The sequence below is a fragment of the Artemia franciscana genome, chromosome 7 (assembly GCF_032884065.1).
Source record: "Artemia franciscana chromosome 7, ASM3288406v1, whole genome shotgun sequence".
NCBI lineage: Eukaryota > Metazoa > Arthropoda > Branchiopoda > Anostraca > Artemiidae > Artemia > Artemia franciscana.
Genome location: NC_088869.1, coordinates 48826326 through 48841595, shown reverse-complemented (window position 1 = coordinate 48841595; position 15270 = coordinate 48826326). Strand labels below are relative to the sequence as shown.

The 15270-nt window shown below is 41.6% G+C and overlaps 1 protein-coding gene across 1 annotated transcript in view; it reads right to left on the bottom strand.

Moving 5' to 3' along the window:
- LOC136029403 (uncharacterized) overlaps positions 1–15270 on the bottom strand; it is an 86224-nt gene that overhangs the window by 42716 nt on the left and 28238 nt on the right. The window lies entirely within an intron of this gene.

The window sequence follows — 15270 nt, the reverse complement described above, 5'->3', positions numbered from 1 at the left end:
ACTGTGAGATAGCGATTGTGAGAAGAACATATAACAATACTTCTAGGGTTGAAACAAACCCCAGTGCCCTGGGGATAAGGTTGTAATTCATGTCCTGAGGGCATATTAGGTTTTTATGCAATGGGTGGTCGTATAAACTTCAGATGAGGCTCATTCAATTTGAAATTGGAAGTTATAGTGCCCTTCCATTGTAGTCGACGGGTCCGAAAATTATGTCTTTGAGGAAGTTACTCCCGTCCCACAGCTCTTAGGCCAAGGGTTGTAAGTTATGCTTTATTAATTAATTAGTATATTAATTAAATATTAATTAATTAATTATAAGGCTCTTAATAATTAATTCTCCGAGGACAACCTGACTCTTATAGATAATAATGGTAGATAGTTATTAGCTTACTCTAGATTTTATTAATACTGATTTAATTTCATTTGATTTAATCTCTTCTAGATGTGAATTTGGACCTGATGATGACAAGCACAGGTCCTGTCAAAATTATCGTTTAAAGAAAATCAATCATATGACATCCATAGCTTAGGTAAGCTTATTACCATCTACCATTACTAAGGCTCTTATTGAAAGGGTGGTCGTATATACTTTGAAGCATTAGATTAGTAATCTCAATTTCTAGTATCCTTTTTAAGAGTCAAGGTGATCTGAGGGCAGCTATCCTACCCCAACACGTCGTTTTTTCCCGAAATAAATAGAATAAAAAATGAGACAGTCATTTTATTCAAAATTGTCCAAAGATCTTATAACGAGGCTTTTGGGGTTGATACAAACCACCAGAGCCTGGGGGCGAGGGTTGTCAGTTATGCCACGGGACATTCAAGGTTTTTATGGAAGGGACGGTTGTTTAACTTAAGGAGAGGCTCATTTGGGTGAAAATTGGAAGTTCTCGGCGTCAACACTTTAGCATCCGCCTCCTCAACAACCCCTCTTTTCACCAAACGCTTCTGATTGAAATTATTAGATACTGATTTTGTTCAAAATAGTCCAAAAAACGTATAATAATGCCTCTAGGATTGACACAACCCCCCAGCGTCCTGGGGATAGGGTTGTAAGTTATACAATGAGGGGATACAAATTTTTTATGAAACGGGCAGTCGTATAAACTTCAGATGGGGCTCGTTTGATTTGAAATTGGAATTTATACTGTCCTTTTTAAGATTCAAAGTGATTTGAGAGCAACTAGCCCCCCCCCCCCCTTCACGCTCATCATTTCCCTTAACACCTCAAATCCAAATTTGGAGATAACAGTTTTGTTCATCGTAGTTGAAGGGTCCGGAAATTATGTCTGACAGGAAGACCAACCCCCCCCCTCTACAGCTCTCAGGGCAAGGGTTACAAGCTATGCCCTGGGGGCAAATAAGGTTCTTATAGAAAGGGTAGTAATATATGGTTTGGAGCGGACTCATTGGAATGGCAATCAGAAGTTCTAGTGCCCTTTTTATGAGTCAGTGATCGGAGCACAGCTACCCTACCCCCTCTCCTCCCCCCCACACACACAAACACGTCGTGTTTTCTTGAGACGCATCCAATAGACATTTTGAGACAGTCCTTTTATTCAAAATAGTCCAAAGATCATATAACAAGGCTTTTGAGGTTGATAGAAACCACCAGAGCCTGAGGTCGAGGGTTCTAAGTTCTACCTCTGGGGTATTTAAGGTTCTTAAGGAAGGTATGTTTGTACAAACTTTAGATCTGGCTCATTTGGTTGAAATTGGGGGTGCTAGTCCACTTTTAAGAGTCATAGTGGAGGAAAGATATGGATAGAAATGGTCAAACCTCGGGGAAATTGCAACAGAATTTTTTTTTTACACCAAAATGTTCAGAAAAATCAGTTTAATCAAACACAAAAAATCCCCCCGAATCCCCTTGCACAAGTATCCCAAATTTGCCCTTGAAGGGGGAAAAATGAGGGGGGAAATCCGACTTTTGTGTTTATAAATATTTTTGAGTTTAAATAGTCATTTCCTATCAAATCAAGTATGCCGACTCCAAATCTGAATTCAGATTTTCCTTTTTTCTGTACCCTAATGCCCATTTCCACCCTTAAAGGGCGGGGGGTGGGGCAAAACTCGAAATTAAGTGGTTGTTGCATTATTGGGCCGTTTCCTTTGGAATAAATGGCGGTGAATTCGAAAATGAAGTTAAAAACTTAATTTTACGTGGTCAATTACCTCATCTTACCTAAATCCACTGTGAAAGTTGACCTATGTGAACTAGTTATTTTAATCATTTGTCGGTTGATTCACCATTTCCTATCAAGCTAGGAATGGCGCCTTAGAATATGAGTCTCGAACAGTCTAATTTCAAACCAGCATTCCAGACTCCCCCTCCAGTTTGCGGTTTCCATTCCTTAGTGTCATCCTTTAGGTGATCTAATCAGTAGATCCATCTACCATAGTACTTGCTAGATGATTGGCGTGTTCAAGGCTATATACAAGGTTTGTGCCGTTTTATTTACTTCCGCAAGGAAAAGACAAAATAATAAACTGGGATCCGCGAGCGTTGATTAGAAGTATTTAGTGAGATAGTGTTTAAGATTATGCTTCTGATTTTGGAAAAGAGCGGATATTCATTTCTGCTTTTCAACTTCATTTGTGCAATGCCATCTACTGTGTATCATTCAAGCTGAATTTGTTCTTCTAGTTTGCGATGGGTTGAATTCCGATTGGATTGTGCCTGGATTTACTGAACAAACAAGTTGTATGAAATAATCAGTCTCTTTTTCTTCTAGAACCGTCAATGAAGAGAATATGGTCTGCCCGGTATGCCAAAGCAGCATTAAACCCGGTGAAAACACTGCCATATTATCCGAGAAAGCAGCCGATGCCGCGAATAACGCAAGCAAAGAAAGAGGTGGTAGCATATCTGTGAAGACTGGAAATGAAGTCCACACCGCATGTCGTCGTAACTTCTGTGACAGACGTCGGATCGACAGAGAAAAGAACGCTCAAAGGAAACTTGAGCAGAAAAAACCGGTTGCAGCCCCCCGACCAGATCTTCAGTTCCATGCTTTGATTTTTCGAAGAACTGCCTATTCTGTGGTCAAGCAGTGAAATTATGCGAGATCACAAGTCGTTAATTCGCTGAAGCTTATGCAGTACGAACTCATAGCTTCGACTACTCGATTAGTGAAATGTGTAAGAGCAGGAACGATCAGTGGACCATGACAGTGCTTGGTCGGATAAATTCAAAGACTTCTGACCCTCATGCAGATGATGCCGTTTATCATCAAATATGCTCCGTGAACTTCAGGACAGGAAAAGAGATTCCACAAAAATTCTGTGGTCAAGAAGAAGTGAGTGACGTGCCTCCACCAAAGAAACGGAAGGGAAGACCATATGTCTTCCCTTTAAGTGCAAGGAAGGACACTCTTGAAGAAGCGCTTCGGTGGTATGCCAACAGTGAAGAACCTGTACCTCTGTCGATCTTTTTAAGAAAAATGGCTTAAATTCTCTCTGAAACTGACTGTGATAGTTTGGCCTACAGCTTTCGTCAAGCCAAGATTTGCTAGTCAGTGAGTATGGCGAACAAGTGGTTTTGTCCGATTCAAATGGGAAAGAGACACTCGTAACATTTAGAGATACGGTTGGCAGAATATTACGAGAATTTCACCAAGAGAAAAAAGCAGATAGCGAAAACGGAGAAAGGGATCAGCTCATCAGAGTCGTTGGAAATATAATAAGAAGTGAAATCAAATCCATTACGACAAGGAAGGATTCCTACAAATTTCTTAACGAGATATCGTCGGTAGAGAAGTGTTAGAACTTCGTGTGCACATCTCTTTGTCTACTGCTTTCATCGATAGGGGTCGACACGCCTTGTCTAATATCTTCTATCGGACAGGCTATAATGCAGGCATGCAGACCACGTCGTTTAATGTCTCCTGTACAAATAGGCTGGCTTCGCAGCTGCATCACCATTTCTCATCCCGATTTTTAATTGACACACTGCACAATCTTGGCTTCTGCTCTTCACACTCAGAGGTAAAAAAAAAGAGAAATGTGCAGCAGTAAATCAAACGTTGTTGGAAGAGTCCGAAGAGAAAGTAGATTTTTTTCAGTATGTAGGAGACAGCGTCGATCACGATATTGCTACTATGGACGGCATGAATACCTTTCATGGAATTGGACTTATTGAAGTGTCTACACCTGAGTTGCCGGCAACGGAGCTTTCAGTGCCAAGAAAAGAAGTAAGTGGAGATGAGATTCAGTCAATCGGCACCGTGCCGTTCTACACCTACCAAAAACCCGCCAAGTCGCAACCAAGGACTTTTGTTTGCTTGACAAACAGAGGTGACATTCGTGACAATGAATGGAAAGGTGAAACGCTCTGGCGCATCTCTGACTTTTTCAAAAGCTCATACATGAGCTGGTCGGCCTTTATGAGGTCAATACACCAAAAGCTACCTCATCCGGGAAAGTCGAATATTCGTTTTTTGCCAATGATTAACCACAACCCAAGCGATATCTCCTGTGTTTATTCTACACTTATGCATGCTAACGACCGCGCTAGTCGAGCTGGAAAAACTCTAGTCATTACCTTTGACCAGCCGCTTTACTGGAAGGCGAAGTGTATCGTCGATGCACAGCCTGTCACAAGTGCTTCAAGAAATGCTATTGTTGTCCTAGGTGGATTTCATACGCATGAGTTTACTAGGAGCCATTGGCTTCCTTATGGCTGACTCGGGAGTTTTGGAAATCCTAAGTCAAGCATACGCGCCTAACACTGTGCGTAGTATGTTACAAGGCAAAGCCGTCTCTCGTGCTGTACGAGGCCATGGTCTGTTGGAGGTAGCCCTTTATAAGAACCTTTAAACATCAGAACTGGATAGCAGAGCGTTTGATGGCAATGACATGCTACCAGAACCCCATGAAAAGGCAAAAAAGGCGTACGAGTCGCTCCTTGAAGGAGATAACATAGATGAAGCGCAGGTGTCGGAAGCAGCAGAGCTTATCTATGAATAGTTCAAAGTGCAAAAGAACGATTATCTGAGTCCAGAACTGTCCCTCTTTGGTTTCAGTATCTGGACCTACTTAGAATCCTGAGAAAGAACCTGAGAGCTGAACGAAGTGGCAACCTTGAGCTTTATCTACAGTCTTTGTTGGAAATACTTCCTTACTTTGCTGCTTCCGGACACAATCTTTATACGAAGTCTACTTGGATGTTCGTGAAGTCCATGTTTCAGTTGAGGAAAGACAACCCAGAGCAGTACAGAACGTTACAGGAGTACCTGTTCATCCGAAGAACTGACAACTACTGGGTGGCACTTTCTCCTGATTTGGTGATCGAACAGACGTTAATGAGAAGTATGAAAACGAGTGGCGGTCTCACGAGAGGTAGAGGCATGACTGAATTGTAACGGACAATTTGGACGTTTGCTATGCCTACTTTGGTTCTCGTTAACGAACGCATGCAGAACCTGACTGGCCTCGCGGAGTTGACTGTTGAAAATCACGCAGAAGCGATTTCTTCGAGGAGAGCTAGAGATCTAGAGGACATCGAAAAGATAGTTCGATACATTGAGCCCCTAGAACCCTTTAGGCAGGATTCAGAACTGTTGAGCGTGGTTACTGGTGTCCGCGCTTCATCATTTGTAAACGCAGACGATGCCAAATCTGTGGGAGAAAACATTGTAAAGGATATGGAACCGAAAGACATTGAGAAATATGTTTTCAGGAGAAAGGAGAAAGCTGTAACTATGGCTGAGAGGTCATCCGTCGTGATAGATAGCGAGAGGGTAATGGTCGACCCAGCTCTAATCTTCCAACGTCTTGCCGCAGTGGCTAGCACCAGTGGTTCTGACTTGAACGAGGTTCTGTCGTTTGAGCTCTGTAGTTTTCCACCATCACTCTTTAGTTCGTTCGAGGTGATGAGGACAGCCGACAAAGGCTCTCTAACAAATGCACTGATGAAAATTGAGGGGCTCGATGGTCCAGAGACATTGCCAACCTCCCAGAGAGTCTTGGACGGTGGCTGACTAGTCCAAAAAATCCCGTGGACTGCCGGATCCACATACTCTGAGGTGGCAGGATCTTACGTAGATTATGTCACAAGACATTTCGGCCAGGCAGTGGTAGTTTTTGACTCTTACACTGATACACCAACGACAAAAAACTGCACACAACTGAAGAGAACCAAAGGCTTGTCGTGTCCAACGATTCAATTCTCTCCTAACATGAAGATGGTCAAAAGTAAGGAAGAATTTCTGAGAAATCACAAAAACAAACAACGCTTCATCAAGCTACTTGCTGAGAGGCTGGCGAACTCAGGATGCAAAGCTCTACACGCTCAGGATGAGGCCGATGTCTTAGTTGTACAAACTGCAGTCAGTTGCGCTGAAACTTCGTCGACCACTTTGATTGGGAATGATACCGACCTATTAGTCCTTCTGCTGACCATGCCAAGCTTGATGCATGTGATATCTTTATGCAGACAGACACGCATGGGAATAACCAACGAGTGTACGACATAACAAGAATCAAGAACAAAATAGGAACCGAAGCTAGGAAGTATTTATATCAATACTTCCAGGGAGATCTCCCATGTTGCTTTTCGGGACTGCTTTAACTAGTAGGGGAAGTAAATTTGTATATCGTTCGTAACCGGGAGGATGTGATGATTCCAGCTAGTCCCTCGGTTCGTTCAGACTTCGGCCTGGCTGTGACTGTGGGACGTGCTTGGAACTTGGTTCCCGCTGAGATCCGGCAGTCACGAACACTTGGCTCCTTTAAGAGACAGATGAAAAGTTTCCTATTAAAGGCTTCTTATTAAATGTTTCTTATGGTTTATTTATTATTTTTTTTTCTTTTTTGGGTTGTTGTTTTGTTGGTGTTGTATCCTCGATGACGCGAGAATTTTAATTTACATTTTATTATCGGGTGATGTGAGGGTCGCTATTTCGTGGGGACTGCTGCCGGTGAGTTGATTTCTTTCCCTTACATATTTATATTTAGATGTTGGTTAGTATGTTTATGACAAGTTTTATGATTATTTATTGTATGCCGTTTCCCAAATAACGGGCCATTGAGCCCTTTGGGATATTGTTTTTGTTATTGTTATTTCACGAAAATAAATAGAACTTGAACTTGAAGCAGCAGAAAATCTACCCGTTTGCCACGCAATGTCTAGCTGCGATACAACATCTAGACTTCACGACGTAGGGAAACCAGCAGTGGTTTTTTTTTGTCACTTAAACATGGGATTTTTAAAGATGCTTGCAAGACCTTCATGACACCAGGATCCAACCATCAGGAGATCGCAGAAGCTGGAGAGAAAGCTTTGCTCCGCATCTACAAAGGATAAAGCAATGAGAAGACCCTGAAGGATGTTCGGGTGCGAGCATTTACAATGCGGGTTGCAAGTGCAATTGCTTTCGTTCAGGCAGAGCGGCTTCCGCCGAATTTGGCTGCCGCAAAGTACCACTTTTACAGGCGCTATTTGCAAATAATGAAGTGGCAAGACACGTCCGATTCGCTAAAGCCCGAAGAATGGGGTTGGCACCTCTCTTCGTCACGGAATATGTATCTTCTCATAATGACGGATGCTTCACCAGCACCGGAGAACCTGCTGAAGATGGTGCGGTGCCAGTGCACCAGCGGGTGCAAGTCGCCCAGATGCAGCTACCGTCGGAACGGTTTGCCCTGCAGCTTTGCCTGTGGGGAGTGTAAAGGGGCGTTATGTGCTAACGCTGCAGCAAGACAATAACGAAGACGAGCAGGAAGAAGAATTAGCTTTAGGTTGTGCTTTAAAATCAAAATGTTCTTGTGATTATTTTACCTCAGTTCTAAACGTTCCTTTTTATAACTGATTGATCTGAAGTTTTGATCTCGATTAAAGAAGTGGTTTTCAAGATGTTATACTCAGCAACCCCTCATATTACAGGCCCTTTAGAGGTAAAAATGGCGTAAATAGTAAAAAAAACCTGCTTTTTGACCTCATATCTGGCAATAAGGTACTTTATTTGATATAAAATGATCCTTTAGCCGCAGGAATCCGGCAAGTAATGACCTGCGTACTTTACCCCCCCGTTCCGTGAAGGTGAGAATAGATACTGGGGTACGAAATACTTGATTTCTGACGTCGGATTCGGATTCATCATGCTTGATTTGATAGAAAACGACCACTTAAACCCAAAAATATGTCCAAATAGAAATTTCGATTTTCCCCCCTTCGAGGGGGGGGGGGGGGTTCGGGTAGTTGTGCAAGGGGGATTCGAGGGGATTTTTTTGTGTGATTAAGCTGATTTTTCTGAACATTTTGGTATAAAAAAAAATTCTTTTGCAATTTCCCCGAGGTCAAACCGTATTTTTCCTCCACTAATAGCCAATTTATTCAACGTAGTTAGAAGGTCTGGAAATTATGTCTTTGAGGATGGCAAGTCCCCCCAGCTCTCATTGCAAGGCTTGTAAGTTATTCCCTGAGCATATATACTTTTTTATAGAAAGCGTGGTCATATAAACTTTGAAGGGGGTTCATTGGATTGGTAATCAGACACTCTAGTTCCCTTTTTAAGAGTCAAAGTGATCGGAGGGTAGCCCCCCCCCATCCCTTACACACACGTCGTATTGTCCCGAAATGCATCTAATAGAAATTTTGAAATAGCCATTTTATTCAAAATATTATAAGTATCATATAACAAGGCTTTTGGGATTGAAACAAACCCACAGAACCTGGGGGCAAAGGTTATAAGTCATGCCTCAGGGGCATTTGAGGTTTTTATGGAAGGGATGGCTGTATAAACTTTAAAAGAGGTTCATATGGTTGAAAATTGAAAGTTCTAGTTCCCTTTTAAGAGTCAAAAGTGACTGAGGGCAGCTAGCCCCCCACGACTAAGCCTCTTCACCAAACGAATCCGATTAAAACTGTGAGATAGCGATTGTGAGAAGAACATATAACAATACTTCTAGGGTTGAAACAAACCCCAGTGCCCTGGGGATAAGGTTGTAATTCATGTCCTGAGGGCATATTAGGTTTTTATGCAATGGGTGGTCGTATAAACTTCAGATGAGGCTCATTCAATTTGAAATTGGAAGTTATAGTGCCCTTCCATTGTAGTCGACGGGTCCGAAAATTATGTCTTTGAGGAAGTTACTCCCGTCCCACAGCTCTTAGGCCAAGGGTTGTAAGTTATGCTTTATTAATTAATTAGTATATTAATTAAATATTAATTAATTAATTATAAGGCTCTTAATAATTAATTCTCCGAGGACAACCTGACTCTTATAGATAATAATGGTAGATAGTTATTAGCTTACTCTAGATTTTATTAATACTGATTTAATTTCATTTGATTTAATCTCTTCTAGATGTGAATTTGGACCTGATGATGACAAGCACAGGTCCTGTCAAAATTATCGTTTAAAGAAAATCAATCATATGACATCCATAGCTTAGGTAAGCTTATTACCATCTACCATTACTAAGGCTCTTATTGAAAGGGTGGTCGTATATACTTTGAAGGGAATCATTAGATTAGTAATCTCAATTTCTAGTATCCTTTTTAAGAGTCAAGGTGATCTGAGGGCAGCTATCCTACCCCAACACGTCGTTTTTTCCCGAAATAAATAGAATAAAAAATGAGACAGTCATTTTATTCAAAATTGTCCAAAGATCTTATAACGAGGCTTTTGGGGTTGATACAAACCACCAGAGCCTGGGGGCGAGGGTTGTCAGTTATGCCACGGGACATTCAAGGTTTTTATGGAAGGGACGGTTGTTTAACTTAAGGAGAGGCTCATTTGGGTGAAAATTGGAAGTTCTCGGCGTCAACACTTTAGCATCCGCCTCCTCAACAACCCCTCTTTTCACCAAACGCTTCTGATTGAAATTATTAGATACTGATTTTGTTCAAAATAGTCCAAAAAACGTATAATAATGCCTCTAGGATTGACACAACCCCCCAGCGTCCTGGGGATAGGGTTGTAAGTTATACAATGAGGGGATACAAATTTTTTATGAAACGGGCAGTCGTATAAACTTCAGATGGGGCTCGTTTGATTTGAAATTGGAATTTATACTGTCCTTTTTAAGATTCAAAGTGATTTGAGAGCAACTAGCCCCCCCCCCCCCCTTCACGCTCATCATTTCCCTTAACACCTCAAATCAAAATTTGGAGATAACAGTTTTGTTCATCGTAGTTGAAGGGTCCGGAAATTATGTCTGACAGGAAGACCCCCCCCCCTCTACAGCTCTCAGGGCAAGGGTTACAAGCTATGCCCTGGGGGCAAATAAGGTTCTTATAGAAAGGGTAGTAATATATGGTTTGGAGCGGACTCATTGGAATGGCAATCAGAAGTTCTAGTGCCCTTTTTATGAGTCAGTGATCGGAGCACAGCTACCCTACCCCCTCTCCTCCCCCCACACACACACAAACACGTCGTGTTTTATTGAGACGCATCCAATAGACATTTTGAGACAGTCCTTTTATTCAAAATAGTCCAAAGATCATATAACAAGGCTTTTGAGGTTGATAGAAACCACCAGAGCCTGAGGTCGAGGGTTCTAAGTTCTACCTCTGGGGTATTTAAGGTTCTTAAGGAAGGTATGTTTGTACAAACTTTAGATCTGGCTCATTTGGTTGAAATTGGGGGTGCTAGTCCACTTTTAAGAGTCATAGTGGAGGAAAGATATGGATAGAAATGGTCAAACCTCGGGGAAATTGCAACAGAATTTTTTTTTTACACCAAAATGTTCAGAAAAATCAGTTTAATCAAACACAAAAAATCCCCCCGAATCCCCTTGCACAAGTATCCCAAATTTGCCCTTGAAGGGGGAAAAATGAGGGGGGAAATCCGACTTTTGTGTTTATAAATATTTTTGAGTTTAAATAGTCATTTCCTATCAAATCAAGTATGCCGACTCCAAATCTGAATTCAGATTTTCCTTTTTTCTGTACCCTAATGCCCATTTCCACCCTTAAAGGGCGGGGGGTGGGGCAAAACTCGAAATTAAGTGGTTGTTGCATTATTGGGCCGTTTCCTTTGGAATAAATGGCGGTGAATTCGAAAATGAAGTTAAAAACTTAATTTTACGTGGTCAATTACCTCATCTTACCTAAATCCACTGTGAAAGTTGACCTATGTGAACTAGTTATTTTAATCATTTGTCGGTTGATTCACCATTTCCTATCAAGCTAGGAATGGCGCCTTAGAATATGAGTCTCGAACAGTCTAATTTCAAACCAGCATTCCAGACTCCCCCTCCAGTTTGCGGTTTCCATTCCTTAGTGTCATCCTTTAGGTGATCTAATCAGTAGATCCATCTACCATAGTACTTGCTAGATGATTGGCGTGTTCAGGGCTATATACAAGGTTTGTGCCGTTTTATTTACTTCCGCAAGGAAAAGACAAAAATAATAAACTGGGATCCGCGAGCGTTGATTAGAAGTATTTAGTGAGATAATGTTTAAGATTATGCTTCTGATTTTGGAAAAGAGCGGATATTCATTTCTGCTTTTCAACTTCATTTGTGCAATGCCATCTACTGTGTATCATTCAAGCTGAATTTGTTCTTCTAGTTTGCGATGGGTTGAATTCCGATTGGATTGTGCCTGGATTTACTGAACAAACAAGTTGTATGAAATAATCAGTCTCTTTTTCTTCTAGAACCGTCAATGAAGAGAATATGGTCTGCCCGGTATGCCAAAGCAGCATTAAACCCGGTGAAAACACTGCCATATTATCCGAGAAAGCAGCCGATGCCGCGAATAACGCAAGCAAAGAAAGAGGTGGTAGCATATCTGTGAAGACTGGAAATGAAGTCCACACCGCATGTCGTCGTAACTTCTGTGACAGACGTCGGATCGACAGAGAAAAGAACGCTCAAAGGAAACTTGAGCAGAAAAAACCGGTTGCAGCCCCCCGACCAGATCTTCAGTTCCATGCTTTGATTTTTCGAAGAACTGCCTATTCTGTGGTCAAGCAGTGAAATTATGCGAGATCACAAGTCGTTAATTCGCTGAAGCTTATGCAGTACGAACTCATAGCTTCGACTACTCGATTAGTGAAATGTGTAAGAGCAGGAACGATCAGTGGACCATGACAGTGCTTGGTCGGATAAATTCAAAGACTTCTGACCCTCATGCAGATGATGCCGTTTATCATCAAATATGCTCCGTGAACTTCAGGACAGGAAAAGAGATTCCACAAAAATTCTGTGGTCAAGAAGAAGTGAGTGACGTGCCTCCACCAAAGAAACGGAAGGGAAGACCATACGTCTTCCCTTTAAGTGCAAGGAAGGACACTCTTGAAGAAGCGCTTCGGTGGTATGCCAACAGTGAAGAACCTGTACCTCTGTCGATCTTTTTAAGAAAAATGGCTTAAATTCTCTCTGAAACTGACTGTGATAGTTTGGCCTACAGCTTTCGTCAAGCCAAGATTTGCTAGTCAGTGAGTATGGCGAACAAGTGGTTTTGTCCGATTCAAATGGGAAAGAGACACTCGTAACATTTAGAGATACGGTTGGCAGAATATTACGAGAATTTCACCAAGAGAAAAAAGCAGATAGCGAAAACGGAGAAAGGGATCAGCTCATCAGAGTCGTTGGAAATATAATAAGAAGTGAAATCAAATCCATTACGACAAGGAAGGATTCCTACAAATTTCTTAACGAGATATCGTCGGTAGAGAAGTGTTAGAACTTCGTGTGCACATCTCTTTGTCTACTGCTTTCATCGATAGGGGTCGACACGCCTTGTCTAATATCTTCTATCGGACAGGCTATAATGCAGGCATGCAGACCACGTCGTTTAATGTCTCCTGTACAAATAGGCTGGCTTCGCAGCTGCATCACCATTTCTCATCCCGATTTTTAATTGACACACTGCACAATCTTGGCTTCTGCTCTTCACACTCAGAGGTAAAAAAAAAGAGAAATGTGCAGCAGTAAATCAAACGTTGTTGGAAGAGTCCGAAGAGAAAGTAGATTTTTTTCAGTATCGAACACGATATTGCTACTATGGACGGCATGAATACCTTTCATGGAATTGGACTTATTGAAGTGTCTACACCTGAGTTGCCGGCAACGGAGCTTTCAGTGCCAAGAAAAGAAGTAAGTGGAGATGAGATTCAGTCAATCGGCACCGTGCCGTTCTACACCTACCAAAAACCCGCCAAGTCGCAACCAAGGACTTTTGTTTGCTTGACAAACAGAGGTGACATTCGTGACAATGAATGGAAAGGTGAAACGCTCTGGCGCATCTCTGACTTTTTCAAAAGCTCATACATGAGCTGGTCGGCCTTTATGAGGTCAATACACCAAAAGCTACCTCATCCGGGAAAGTCGAATATTCATTTTTTGCCAATGATTAACCACAACCCAAGCGATATCTCCTGTGTTTATTCTACACTTATGCATGCTAACGAACGCGCTAGTCGAGCTGGAAAAACTCTAGTCATTACCTTTGACCAACCACTTTACTGGAAGCCGAAGTGTATCGTCGATGCAGAGCCTGCCATAAGTGCTTTAAGAAATGCTATTATTGTCCTAGGTGGATTTCATACGCATGAGTTTCCTAGGAGCCATTGGCTTCCTTATGGCTGACTCGGGACTTTTGGAAATCCGAAGACAAGTATACGCGCCTAACACTGTGCGTAGTATGTTATAAGGCAAAGCTGTCTCTCGTGCTGTGCGAGGCCATGGTCTGTTGGAGGTAGCCCTTTATGCGAACCTTTTATCATCAGAACTGGATAGCAGAGCGTTTGATGACAATGACATAATACCAGAACCCTTTGAAAAGGCAAAACAGGCGTACGAGTCGCTCCTTGAACAGGATGAGGATGATAACGAATACGAGCAGGAAGAAGAATTAGCTTTAGGTTGTGCTTTAAAATCAAAATGTTCTTATGATTAATTTACCTGATTTCTAAAAGTTCCTTTTTTTAACTGATTGATCTGAAGTTTTGATCTCGATTAAAGAAGTGGTTTTTCAAGACGTTATACTTAGCAACCCCTCGTTTTACAAGCCCCTTAAAGGTGAAAATGAGGTAAATAGTTAAAAAAAAACCTGCTTTTTGACCTCATGTCTGGCAATACGGTACTTTATTTGATATAAAATGATCCTTTAGCCACAGGAATCCGGCAAATAATGACCTGCGTACTTTACCCCCCCCCCCCCCGTTCTGTGAAATTGATACTGGAGTACGAAAAACTTGATTTCTGACGTTGGATTCGGATTCGTCATGCTTGATTTGATAGAAAACGACCTTTTGAACCCAAAAATACGTCCAATTAGAAATTTCGATTTTCCCCCCTTCAAGTGGGGGGGGGGGTTGTTCGGGTAGTTGTGCAAGGGGGATTCGGGGGGATTTTTTTGTGTGATTAAGCTGATTTTTTCTGAATATTTTGGCGTAAAAAAAAATTCTGTTGCAATTTCCCCGAGGTCAAACCGTATTTTCCCTCCACTATCAATAGTGATGGAGGTTAACTAGCCTCAACTCCCCATTTTTATACCAAATGTATCTCATTGAAATCGTGCAATGGTAATTTTGTTTATAATAGTCTAAAGAACATCTAACAATGCCTTCAGGGTCGGAACAAACCCCCCTCCCCCAAAGCCCTTGGAAAGGACTTTAAGTTATGCCTTGGGGGCGTATGTGGTTCTTATAGAATGGGTGGTCGTATTAAATTCAGACGGGTCCCATTTGATTTTAAATTGTAAGTTATAGTGTCTTTTTTAAGAGTCAAAGTCATTTGAGAGAAACCATTGAGATTGACTAAAAAGGCAATATTTGTACGCTACTACTACTACTACGACTGCTACTGCTTCTACTACTACCACAAGCATGGGCGTACGGAAGGGGGAACGGGGGGAGGGCAACTGCCTCCCTAGAACAAGGGCGTATCAGCAATATCTTAGAAACAGTTTTGCATGTGAAATTAAAACTTACAACGCTTGTTGTGGGGGATGTTGAACTGACCTACAGACAATATTTGCATCATAATACTACTGCTTCTACTCCTACTGCTACTAGTATTATTATTGCTACTACTACAACTGCTACTAAAGCTAAGACTATTCTAACTAAGACACACTCTAAGCTAAACTCTACTCCTACTGCTACTACTATAACTACTAGTGCTACTAATACTACTAATCAGGTATTAAGGCCAAAAATTTGGGCAATATTGTAACTGTATCGAAATAAATCGAAACACAGTATGCCCACATAGGTTTTCAAGAGAGTAATAAATTGTTGTCAAGTAATAAATAACCAAGTTAAACTCAAAAACGAGCAGAAATTAACATGAGTTAAACCCCTTTGCCT